We start from the raw sequence: 11,733 nt of genomic DNA, 5'->3' as shown, positions 1-11,733 counted from the left end.
TAAAATTGTTATCATTAAGTGATGCAAATATTTAGGAGCATGTAGTGACCACCCTTCTAAATTTATCTATTCATAGTAGTAACAAATGATTAATTATTCAAGAAGGAGCCATTAGTTATGTAATAGAAGTCTTAAAGCATGGTAGCATGAAAGAAAGAGAAAATGTTATTGTAACTCTTTTTAGCCTATCTATCATGGATAAGAACAAGATTATAATTGAAGCCTCTACAACCATCCCTCCTTTGGTTGATCTACTACGTGATGGAACACCAAGAGGGAAAAATATGTTGCTACTTCACTTTTCAGTTTGTCAATTTATCAAGGAAACAAACCTAGGGTTGTTCGGATTGGAGTTGTCCCTTCTCTAATGAAATTTCTTGTTGACCAAAATATTGGAATGGTGGATGAGGCTCTTTCTATTCTCACAATACTTGCTACTCATCAAGAAGGTAGGATTATTGTCACAAGGAAAATGTTGTATGTATTCTTGTTGATTTGATTTGTTTAGCCTTGGTTTGCAAGAATATTGTTGTGTCTCTTGCCTTGGATATAAATGACTCCTTACATAGATAGATAACATTGTAGGTTGGTGTATACAAATACTTAGATGAAATTTCTTGAAATAGCACTACTAGAGCTTGATGAAAGGCAACCACTCATCTAGATCTCATGAGTAAATAATAACATGTTCCATAAGTTTGACTTTGTGTCATTTTGTTCCCATTCTACACCCAATAGATGAACTCATATTGGATGTGAAAACCTAATGCTCCATTTTTAATTTGGTACTACTGAATGAGTGAAGACTATTTTACTATTTAGACTATTTGACTAAATGTGCAAACCCAATACAATTTTACTATTTAGACTATTTACCATTTTGAGCTAACCAATAAGAATAAAAATTAAAAATTCCAGTACCTATCAAAATGTTAGGTTCCAATTGCATCAAACTCATCTATAAAGATGACACAAGGAGCTTTCTCTTTTGCAAGCTAAAATCCATCTGGAACAAGTTTTGCACCATCTTTGATAAACACCTAAATTGCAAATGTGTAGGCAAGAATTAGCCTTAGCCACTCATATAAAGAAAATACAGATTAAGGATTTTTTATGTAACTAAAAACATCATTACTTTTGGTTATAATAAGAAGCATTAGTATAAATCATACCTCATTATGACAAATAAAGCCAAATGTGTTCTACTTGACTTGAAGAAACTATGTCATAAAAAGTGAAAACTTAAACTCATTCTATCATGTTTACTTTAAATTTAAACCTTAAAACTATCCAGTATATTGTATTAGATGTACCTGGGAAATTTTTAGTGGAAAGAAGAGAATTCTAGCAAAAAGAGCTATGTAGAGAAGTGGAACCTATGGAGAAGAGTCACAACCATCAGCAATACAGAACCTCAAAAACACATAATCTCAGCCAACAAATAGAAGTATCTTGTTCAAGTGTTTGGAACTTGTGAAATGTAATGTTGGTTGATAAGGGTCCCAAATGTCAAAAGTTGCTCAGTTGTCAAGAAGTTTGTCAAATGGGTCTAGGGGACAAAAAGAGACATATTGGTTACTAGGGGGCCAGATTATGCCTAAACACCTCTTTTGAAGCTATTTAGTTCCATTCAAAAGGTATCAAGGGTCTAGAAGACAAAAATGAAAAAATTACAATGTGGTTAGCAACTTTTAAAAGTTGTTCCACAACATTTTTGTGCAACTTTTTAGTTGTGGCATTGAAGGAAGGCAATATGGTTTGTTTAATTGAATGCACACCTTGGGAGGTCCTACAAGACCTGGAAGAAGACAAATCTACAAGATAGATTTTGGATACTTGGCTAGGGAATTAATTTCCTAGATCCAGGTAAATTGATTTTTTTGAGCCTCACTTGGTTTTGAGAATACTTCAATATTCTCCACTTAATAAGGCCAACCACATGAAGGTGGAAGCTCATCTAGTTTATTAATGGTTCCATTTTCTATTTTTTGAATGACCACCTTTATAGCTCTAATACAATAAATGTAAGTGCAATTTCACACTATTTTATAGTGGTAAGATTTAATATTTTACCCTTATCCAAAAGAAATAACATACCATATTCATTGATCAGAGCATCATAGTCATAGCTTTTAGTAATAAAGGGGCCTCCTAATGTACAACCAAAGTTGGTTCTTCCATGATATTGTAAATTGTGCAACTCAAGTATTAATTCTACATATGATGTTGATGAAAGAGTTCTAAATTGGTAATGTTGTATGCTCCAATAGGTATCTTACATCATTCACATGATACAATTTTAAATTATTTTGACAAAAAAAGGCTTTCTTCCATAATAGTTTTTTTTTATAGCCAAAAAATCCTCTAATGTGCACAACCAAATGATACCATGTTATAATTTTGCATTGTGCCAACCTTTTGAAAGAAGTGTGCAACACTAAATGCCACATCGTCTATAGACCTATATGGTGTCGCACCCCCAAATGCTTGAAACTTGTAAATTAAATCATGAATATATGTTAAAAAAGTTTTCTACCTAATATATTTCAAAGATGTAATATACCTATATATGGAGCATAAATGGAAATGAACAACTTATACACTGATTATCTAAAGAATCATGTTTTGGGGTTGAAAATCAATATGTACATACTAGCCATCCATTTTTCTATCCAATTTTTTAGCTTTTTTTTATAATTGGGAGTAAATATATCACAATAAAAACCATTGCAAGTATTTATCTACAATCCATATATACCACTGTATTATTCTTATAACCAAAAACAATTTTTTATATCTTACAATTGAAATTTTAAATTAATTGAATTTGATTTGTGTGGTTCAACATGAAATTGCTTAGGTGGATGACTTCATGGTGAAGGTTTGATCATTGATAATAATTATAGACAAAATGGACTAATATCATAAATAGTTAGCAAATTTCATACTCGTTATAATTGGCCAGTGTTAAAGCTAATATACTTTTGCATTAAAGGTGCTCTCCAATGAAACAAAATCTTTACCTAAAGGTCCCTAACATTATAATTTTACATAAATGAAATGCTAAAAGTGGAAATAAATTAGAAGAAGTGAAACAAAACTCACAACTGGATCAGGAGCATCTTCCTATTTGCACATTACCTAAGGGACACCTATATATGTCCAACAACCATAGATGCTGCCCATTTGACGTATGATTTTCCAAATTCTCCATAATAGAATTCATCAATTTGATACTCATTTTAATATGTAATTAATATAGTAATCATGTGGACTTAACATGATCAAAGAACACCTTCTCAAGAAATGTTTATGTAGAGATTAGAAGGTAACTTGTATCTTGCAAGGGTTTATGATAAATGGGTATGCTATTGCAAAGTTCTAACCTACGAAAGGAAAATTGATACAAATATGAGACAAAAAGAATATTGTACAAACCTTATGTTCCATAATTAAAGAGGCTAGAAGATCCCCTTTTAAGTTGAGCATGAAGAAGTCTTCTTTAATCTGTCTAGCTAGGAGAGATATGGAAGAGTCCCCATAGTTTATTTGCTAGCCAAGGAGGAAAAACTCATTTGGGAAGAGTTAAAATGATTTATCATAACTAATTTGAGACTAAACTACTTTATTCTTCCTTAGCTTTGACAAGAATCTCAATAATATATGTCATTAGAACATTCACATGAACATTCAATAGAACATAATTAAAAATGTCTAGACATAAACATTAGTTATTATCAAATAAGTTACACAAATCACAATCATTTCTTTTTTTCCTTTTTAATTTTTTTGTCCTTCCCATATTGTTGTAGAGGCATATCCATGTTTTCATCGACATTTCTTCTTAGCTGTGGATGTGATCTCACTATCCATTGCAAAGGTGGGTCCTCTATAATAACAGATAAAATGGTTAAATTTAAAAAATTTGAGACTTTAATGACTTTAAAAATATAAGTGTATCACTCTTTACCTTGTCCAACCACATCATATTTTCTAATGGCTTGAACCTCAACACACTCATCAGGACCAACCTCTACATCCCCTACAACTACAATACAAGATGTTTTCTTAATCCCAATACATATTATAGTTAAATTTATATTACTACAACAAATTCAATTTAAAATGTTTACTTGTATTAATAATTCAAAAATCAAAATTTTAATAGAAAATATATACCTTCAGTACTACAATGCACATTCTAATTGACACTTCCATGGTGCTTGGATGATGTATCACAATTGGTCAACTGCAATCCAATGTAATATATATATATATATATATATATATATATATATATATATATATATATATATATATATATATATATATATATATATATATATATATATATATATATATATATATATATATATATATATATATATATATATAAGATGTTTTCTTAATCCCAATACATATTATAGTTAAATTTATATTACTACAAAAAATTCAATTTAAAATGTTTACTTGTATTAATAATTCAAAAATCAAAATTTTAATAGAAAATATATACCTTCAGTACTACAATGCACATTCTAATTGACACTTCCATGGTGCTTGGATGATGTATCACAATTGGTCAACTGCAATCCAATGTAATATATATATATATATACAAGAAAAATACTGAGAAATGTTAATCATTCATTTTAATATATACAAATATATTTACTTTAAAGTTAAAAATATATATATAATCATTGTTTCCTTAAAAAAATATAATGACTTATATTTTTAGAACTTAATATCAAATATTATAATTGCTAAAGTATTCAATTTGAAATAAAAATCAATTGACTTATTTACCTCATTGATAGATCTAGTAGAAGAACCTTGTGCACTCTTTCTGAGAGTCATTTAGCCACAGTTGTATAGCCTTGTCTATAGGCTATTTTCTTGTTCTCTTCAGGAGTTTTTTTTTTAAAACTCCAAGGCCTACATTTTTGCTTGGTATCATGAATTTATTTTGTAATCAATTTCATTGCAACAATTTATAAATATTTGCATATAATTTTCTATTTACTTATACTTACAATTCATGCAACAAGTTTTGAATATCCACCCAAGATGAGCTCGTGTTTCTTGTGCTTCTATTTTCTTACTTTGGTTTCTTTGATGTGTCAAAAAACCTTCGTGAATTTTGAAATATGTTAGATCACATAAGTGTAATTAGTACATATTTTCATTCTTAATATTATGACATACCTTCTTTCCTTGGGTGATGCTATTTCTCCACCATGTCTTGCATTTTTCTCAATGACATCCTTTTTAAAATTCTCCCACTCAATAATAGGAATATAGGGGGGTCAGTCATAATAAGAGTTGCGTTCCATTTGGGTCTTGTATTTGTACCTAATATACTTCAAATCTTGGCCCACTTTCTCAAGGAGCCTAAGCTTTTGAAAGACATTGGATCCAAAAAGTGTTGTCATGGCATCAACAAGTTTATCCTTTAACTCTTTAGTTTTTAAATTCCACCTTTTAAGAAAAGAAAAGAATTATTAGATTCATAAATGAATTGAAGCTACCTTTTAATTTACTTTAAGAAATTGATAAAAGAAAATCTGATTTAGCAATGAAATCAAAATATGATACCCTATGCATATGGTTAGCTCAAATATGTGCAAACATTCATCATTAACTTTTTCATAAAATAGATTATTACCTATAAAATAATAATGGGATTGGTAGTTATTGCAAGGCATTGCAATGGAGGTTAAAATAAAGGATTAATCTTTAAAGTACTTGGAAGTTGGACTACGCTCAGGGGAAGTCCATCGTCATTTCTCATGAGCTATTGATCACAATTTTTTAGTATTCCCATACATTTAACACAGGTACATACAAGAATGTCCTCATTGCCTCCTACATAAAATAAATCCAATATTAGAAAATGCCCCCTAAGAAATAATAGTTCAAGTGAGATAAACACATGAAATATGAGAGAGAAAAAGAGGAATCTAATTACCAATATGTATTTCCATCGCATCTATGGCCATGCTACATGTTATTGACATTGCAGTCGACATTACCTCTTCAATTTTGTTCCTTATAGAAAGCGACATGGTGAACATACAATAATACATTATAGGTCAATTTTTGACCTATTTTTTTGACAAATCCCTTAATTGGCTTGTTCAATACTTTTAAAATTTTTTTATGCCTGAGTTGGTTGAAATTTTGACCAAATTGGGAAAACTTGATTTGGTCAAAATTTTGACCAATTTGGGTTCATAAATAAAAAATGAAAAAGGCAACATTTAGTTTCACATTTTAGTGGATGTTTGGATTGGGTTTGCATGAACATAAGGAGCTATTTGAGGTTAGGGTGCTCATATGTTATTGTAATCCTCTTCTTCTTTTAAGTTTTAAGATCAATACATATTAATTTATTTTTGGCTCTACCATAAGAATGATAAAGTTTTTAGAATGGGAGATGCAACTCTATTGATATTTATCACATTGGGCTTGGAACCACCCATGGCATTTAGGAAAGGGTAGCACCTTGGAAACCCTATGTGGCTTCTAAGAGACCTTTCTTGTTTCCATCACCTCTAGAGATCTATATCCTACAATGCGAGAGGAAGAGGTAGTCAAAGAAGTTATGCATCCATCCATCTCACCACTAAGTAGGACATTCAAACATCTTACATTTCCATGACAAAGTTTCCCTAAGGATTCTTTATGGATATGAGCCACACCTCTTACTACATCCACTACTATCTTCACCCTTATCACCCAATCCAATGGAACCCTTCCTATACCACCTCTCCTATCTTTAATCAATTCATACACACATTGCATTGAAACCATCAATACAACTCTCTCAAATCCCAAAAAACATGCACATTCCATAGTAATTCAAATATATCTTCTATCAGTTGTGGAAAATAATAAGTAAACATAGTTATGACATACGTTGTTCTCACAATTTCAACTATATATGTATAACTTTCAGATCAAACTCCTTGACCCATGTTTTGTAAACCCATCTCTCATCAAGAAAAGAAAACCCAAAATTTTTAACTTTAAAAATCAAAATTTTCACCATTCAGGTATCTGATGAAGGTATGATACGAAATCATCTATCAAAATTATAATGCACACACACACACACAATATTCTAATGCTCACATTGGTGCATGAAATGTAGTCACTTATTACAAAAGGCATTTAAAATAGGAAACCAAAATTTTTTTCAAACTAACTTATTACATCAATAAATATCTAAAATCAACTTCACATTGTGTTGTAACTCTAGCATAGGTGTTTGATCATCGATAGCTTTCATTTAAGCATTCAAGTTTTCAAGATTGGCCAACACCCTCACTTATGGACCTCTCAGGTCAAGCACTTTCTATACTATTTCAACACCAATGTTCTGTTGGAAATATAGATGGAGTTTCCCTCTTGTAAGACATCTTGATCTTTAACTTATATCCTTGAAATACTTCTTGCAAGCACCAAAAGCTCTAATACCAATTATTGGAAATATAGATGGAGTAACTAAGAGTGAGGGTGAATTAGTTACCACAAAAACAAATCCATAGATCCCTTAGATGCCTTATAAAATTAGAAATTGCTGTTTCTTGGTAACCACACAGAAAAATGCTGTAACTCGGTAGATGTAGTGTATGTTATCTTTCACAAAACTTTAAACATTCCCAATTATTAACATGCATGCATAAAGAAATAACATGAACACAAGAGACACCAGATTTAACATGGAAACTCAATATGGGAAAAACCACCAAGTAACTAGCTACTAATTTTCACTCTTCTAAAGTGAGCTTTGTTAGGAGCCAACCTTGTTAAAGGTTACAAAACACACTGTTAGGTGTGACCTTGTTAGAGGATTTAATCACCTTACTAGGAGTGGCCTTGCTAGAGGACATTTGAACAATTCAATAGAACTATCACCTTGTTAGAGGATTTGCAAAATGACTGTTAGACCAACTCTATTAAGAGATTTATAAATCATTGCTACAATGGTGAGAAAGTAAGAATGAAGTGACTTGAATGAGATGCAACTAAATTGTTAATATAGATCTCTATTTTGCTTCATTAGATTCTCTCTGATTGAATACAACTTTACTGCTCCTCAAGGATATCTGATCCTTCTTCAAAATTTTCTCACACTTTCCTCTTCACATAATCAACACACTTGCATGCTTTCTCATTACAATTTAGAATTCACAACTTGACCTTTTATTTATACCTTATAAATTGTCAAGTCCACTCATTTACAAGTTACATTTATCAATAATCATTACCTTAGTTGGCTACAATTATTGCATAAAAAAATTAAGCTTTATTTTCCAAAACAATAAAATCCTTCATTGGCCGACCCTGCTTGGTAAACACTACTCCAAAAATGATTCCTAGTGTTAACCAATTGAAGCTCGGTGAACACTACAAACTCTAGAAAATCCTTTGGAGACCAAATGAACTCAGTAAACACTAATTTTCCTTTGCTAACCTTGTGAGCTTGGTTACCACTGACTTTTGCCAAAAAATCCTTCGATGACCAAGTGAGCTTGGTAGACACTATTTCCACAAAGTAATTTCTAGGAATGCTCAGTAGACTCTGGAGTTTTCTTTGCTGACAAATTGAGCTCGGTAGACTCTATTTGCTGACTGATATGACATTTGTGTAACATCAAAGACAACACACAATTGAACAATTGTATCCAAAAATCTCCCTCTTTGGAATTGATGGCAACACAATATGTCATAGCATAATAAAATTTTAGAACAAGTCTTTTTTTGACAGAACATTTCTCCCTCTTAGATTTTATGCTACAAACTTGTCTAATGCAGTAATATCCCTTTGTGAAAGAATTACATAGCTTCTTTTCAAACAACAAACTTTCCACAAACAAACTCAAATTTTAGAAAGATATGACAGTAAATTCTCGCTCTTTGACAACACGTTCCAAAGACAACACATACCAAATGAGTAACAATGTACCTTGAGTACTAATTCATATGCAATGTTTTCATGAATATGCTATGTCAACTGATAGATCTTCAACCTGGTTCCTATTGATGCATCACTAAAACTTCATTTTAGTGAGCTTCATATAGGGGAATGACCCCTAACTTACCTCTTAGATATAAGAATGCATCCTTAGATAATGACTTAGTGAATATGTTAGCAATTTGTTCTTTTGTATGGACATATTCCAATTGGATCTCCTTATCCTACACCAATTCTTTGACAAAGTGATACTTTATTGCAATGTGCTTGGTTTTGGAATGCATCACTGGATTCTTTGATATGTTGATTGCACTTGTATTATCACAAAACATAAAAATTGGTTCTTTGATTTCAAATTTTATGCCTTCCAACAATTTTTTGAACCAAACAATATTGGAACAATTAACTACTACTGCAACATACTTTGCTTTTGCTGTAGATTGGGATGTACAATTTTGCTTTTTACTTGTCCAAGAAATCAACCTCTTTTCAAGAAGGAATGCTCCACCACTTGTACTTTTTTTGTCATCAATTTTTCCCACCCAATCAGCATCAGCAAACACTTTCAAGTCGTGATTACCTCCAAATTTGTACCACAATCCATAATCTTCAGTGCCTTTCAAGTATCTCAAGATCCTTTTGATTGTCATCATGTAATTTTCTCATAGTTTTGCTGAAAATCTTGCTACTATACCAACTCCAAGAGCAGTATCAGGCCTTGTATGAACTACATACTACAAATTTCTAATCATTGATCTATATAAGATCTAATCTACCTCTTTTGATTCATCATCCTTGGTAGGCTTTAGTCTAGTGCACATGGGAGTTCCAACTAGTTTACAGTCTTCCATACCAAATTTTTTGACTATCTCCTTGATGTATTTAGATTGAGTGATGTAGATACCATTCTTGCTCTATTGAATTTGAAGACCAACAAATATTTTAATCTCACCAAACATAGACATCTCAAATTCTTTGTTCATTTGCTCTAAAAATTCTCTGCATAGATCATCATTCCCTGTAAAAAAAGTATCATCCACAAATATTTCTACCAAAACAATCATGTTATTTGGCCCTTCCTCGATATACAAACTACTATTATCATTAGTTCTCTAAAAACCAATCTGAATAATATAGTTATGTAATCTTTCATACCATGCTCTAGGAGCTTGTTTTAGACCATACAATGCTTTATGTAATTTGCAGACCATGTCCTTTTTGTCTGGATAAAAAAAACCTTTAGGTTGCTCAATGTAGACTTCTTCATCTAGAATACCATTGAGAAATGTAGATTTGACATCCATCTAATATACCTTAAATCCTTTGTGTGTAGCATATGCAAGTAAGGTCCTGACACCTTCCAATCTTGCAATAGGAGCAAAAGTCTCTCCATAGTCTATTCCTTCTTCTTGAGAGTAGCCTTTACATACTAGTCTAGCTTTGTTTCGTGATACCTTACCATCTTCATTCAACTTATTTCTTAATACCCACTTAGTTCCAATCACATTTTTTTCTTTAGGCCTAGGTACAAGAGTCCATATTTTGTTCTTTTCTATTTGCTCTGTTTCTTCATTCATAGCCTCAATCCAACTTTCATTTTCCAATACATCTTTGACATTTCTAGGTTCAAAATTAGCAAGTAAACAAGTACCTTTTAGCTTACTTCTTCTCATAGTACCTTTAGATTTGTCTCCAATAATCTAATCTGGTGCATGGTGCTTCTTGACATACTTGGCCAATATAAGTTCCTTGCCTTTTGATTGAATTTCACTATCTTCATTTTGGTTTTCAATTTTTGGCTCTGGTTGATCTATCTACTACTTGGCTTCTTCAGACTCAGTAGGCATTGGCTCGATAGCATCTGCAGGTGGCTCAGGTTCCTACAACTCAATTTGAACTTCTCGCAACTTACTGACTCAAGAAGACTTGGGAGTAGAAGTCACTTGATTGATAGATGTGTTTGGTACTCTATCAGGTTCAATGAAAACAAATCTCCTATAATATTTTGGTTTCTTTTTTCTTTCTTCTTCAGTCCTTTCTGCAAACTCATCAACTTTAAAATGTGCACTTTCTATGACTTTATGAGTAGATAAATTCAAACATCTATATGCATTACTCTTGTAAGAATATCCCATAAATATGCCTTCATCACCCTACACATCAAATTTTCCTTTTCCAGATTCTTTCAAAATATAACATATACTTCCAAATACTTTTAGGTAACTTACATTGGGTTTATAGCCATACCATAACTCATAGGGGGTTTTGAACGAGTCCTTCTTCAACTATACTTGATTCTAGGTAGGAACTGTAGTGCTAAAAGCTTCCTTCCAGTATTTGATAGCAATGTTCTTTTCAATCATTAGAGTTCTTGCACAATCCATGATAGATCCATTCCTTCTTTCAACTATTCTATTATGCTCAAGAGTTCTAGGAGCCATGCCCTATCTTTTGATTCCTCTTTCAATGTAGAATTTATTGAATTCATGGGAGATGAACTCACCACCTTTATCTGATCTCAAAAATTTTAGTCTTTTCCCTATTTCCTTTTCTACTTTGGTCAAATACCATTTGAACTTCTCAAATGCTTCTAATTTCTCTTTCAGCTACATGACAATCATCATTCTAGAGTAACCATCAACAAAAACAATGAAAAAATGTTCTCCAATATAACTCTCAATACTAATAGGTCCACACAAATTAGTATGCATAATTTCCAAAATTTCTTCAGATTGATAGTTTTTACTTTT

The 11,733-nt window shown here is 31.6% G+C and overlaps 1 pseudogene; it reads left to right on the top strand.

Annotated features, from left to right (window-relative positions):
* Positions 1-2: 2 nt before the first annotated feature.
* Positions 3-621, top strand: LOC149561938 (uncharacterized; annotated as a pseudogene).
* The last annotated feature ends 11,112 nt before the right edge of the window (positions 622-11,733 follow it).

The sequence above is a fragment of the Cupressus sempervirens genome, chromosome 4, assembly GCF_028749045.1.
Source record: "Cupressus sempervirens isolate cs-2001-9-10 chromosome 4, ASM2874904v1, whole genome shotgun sequence".
NCBI classification, from domain to species: Eukaryota; Viridiplantae; Streptophyta; class Pinopsida; order Cupressales; family Cupressaceae; genus Cupressus; species Cupressus sempervirens.
Note: the sequence above shows the minus strand (reverse complement) of the source record. Positions and strands in the feature narration are given on the sequence as shown.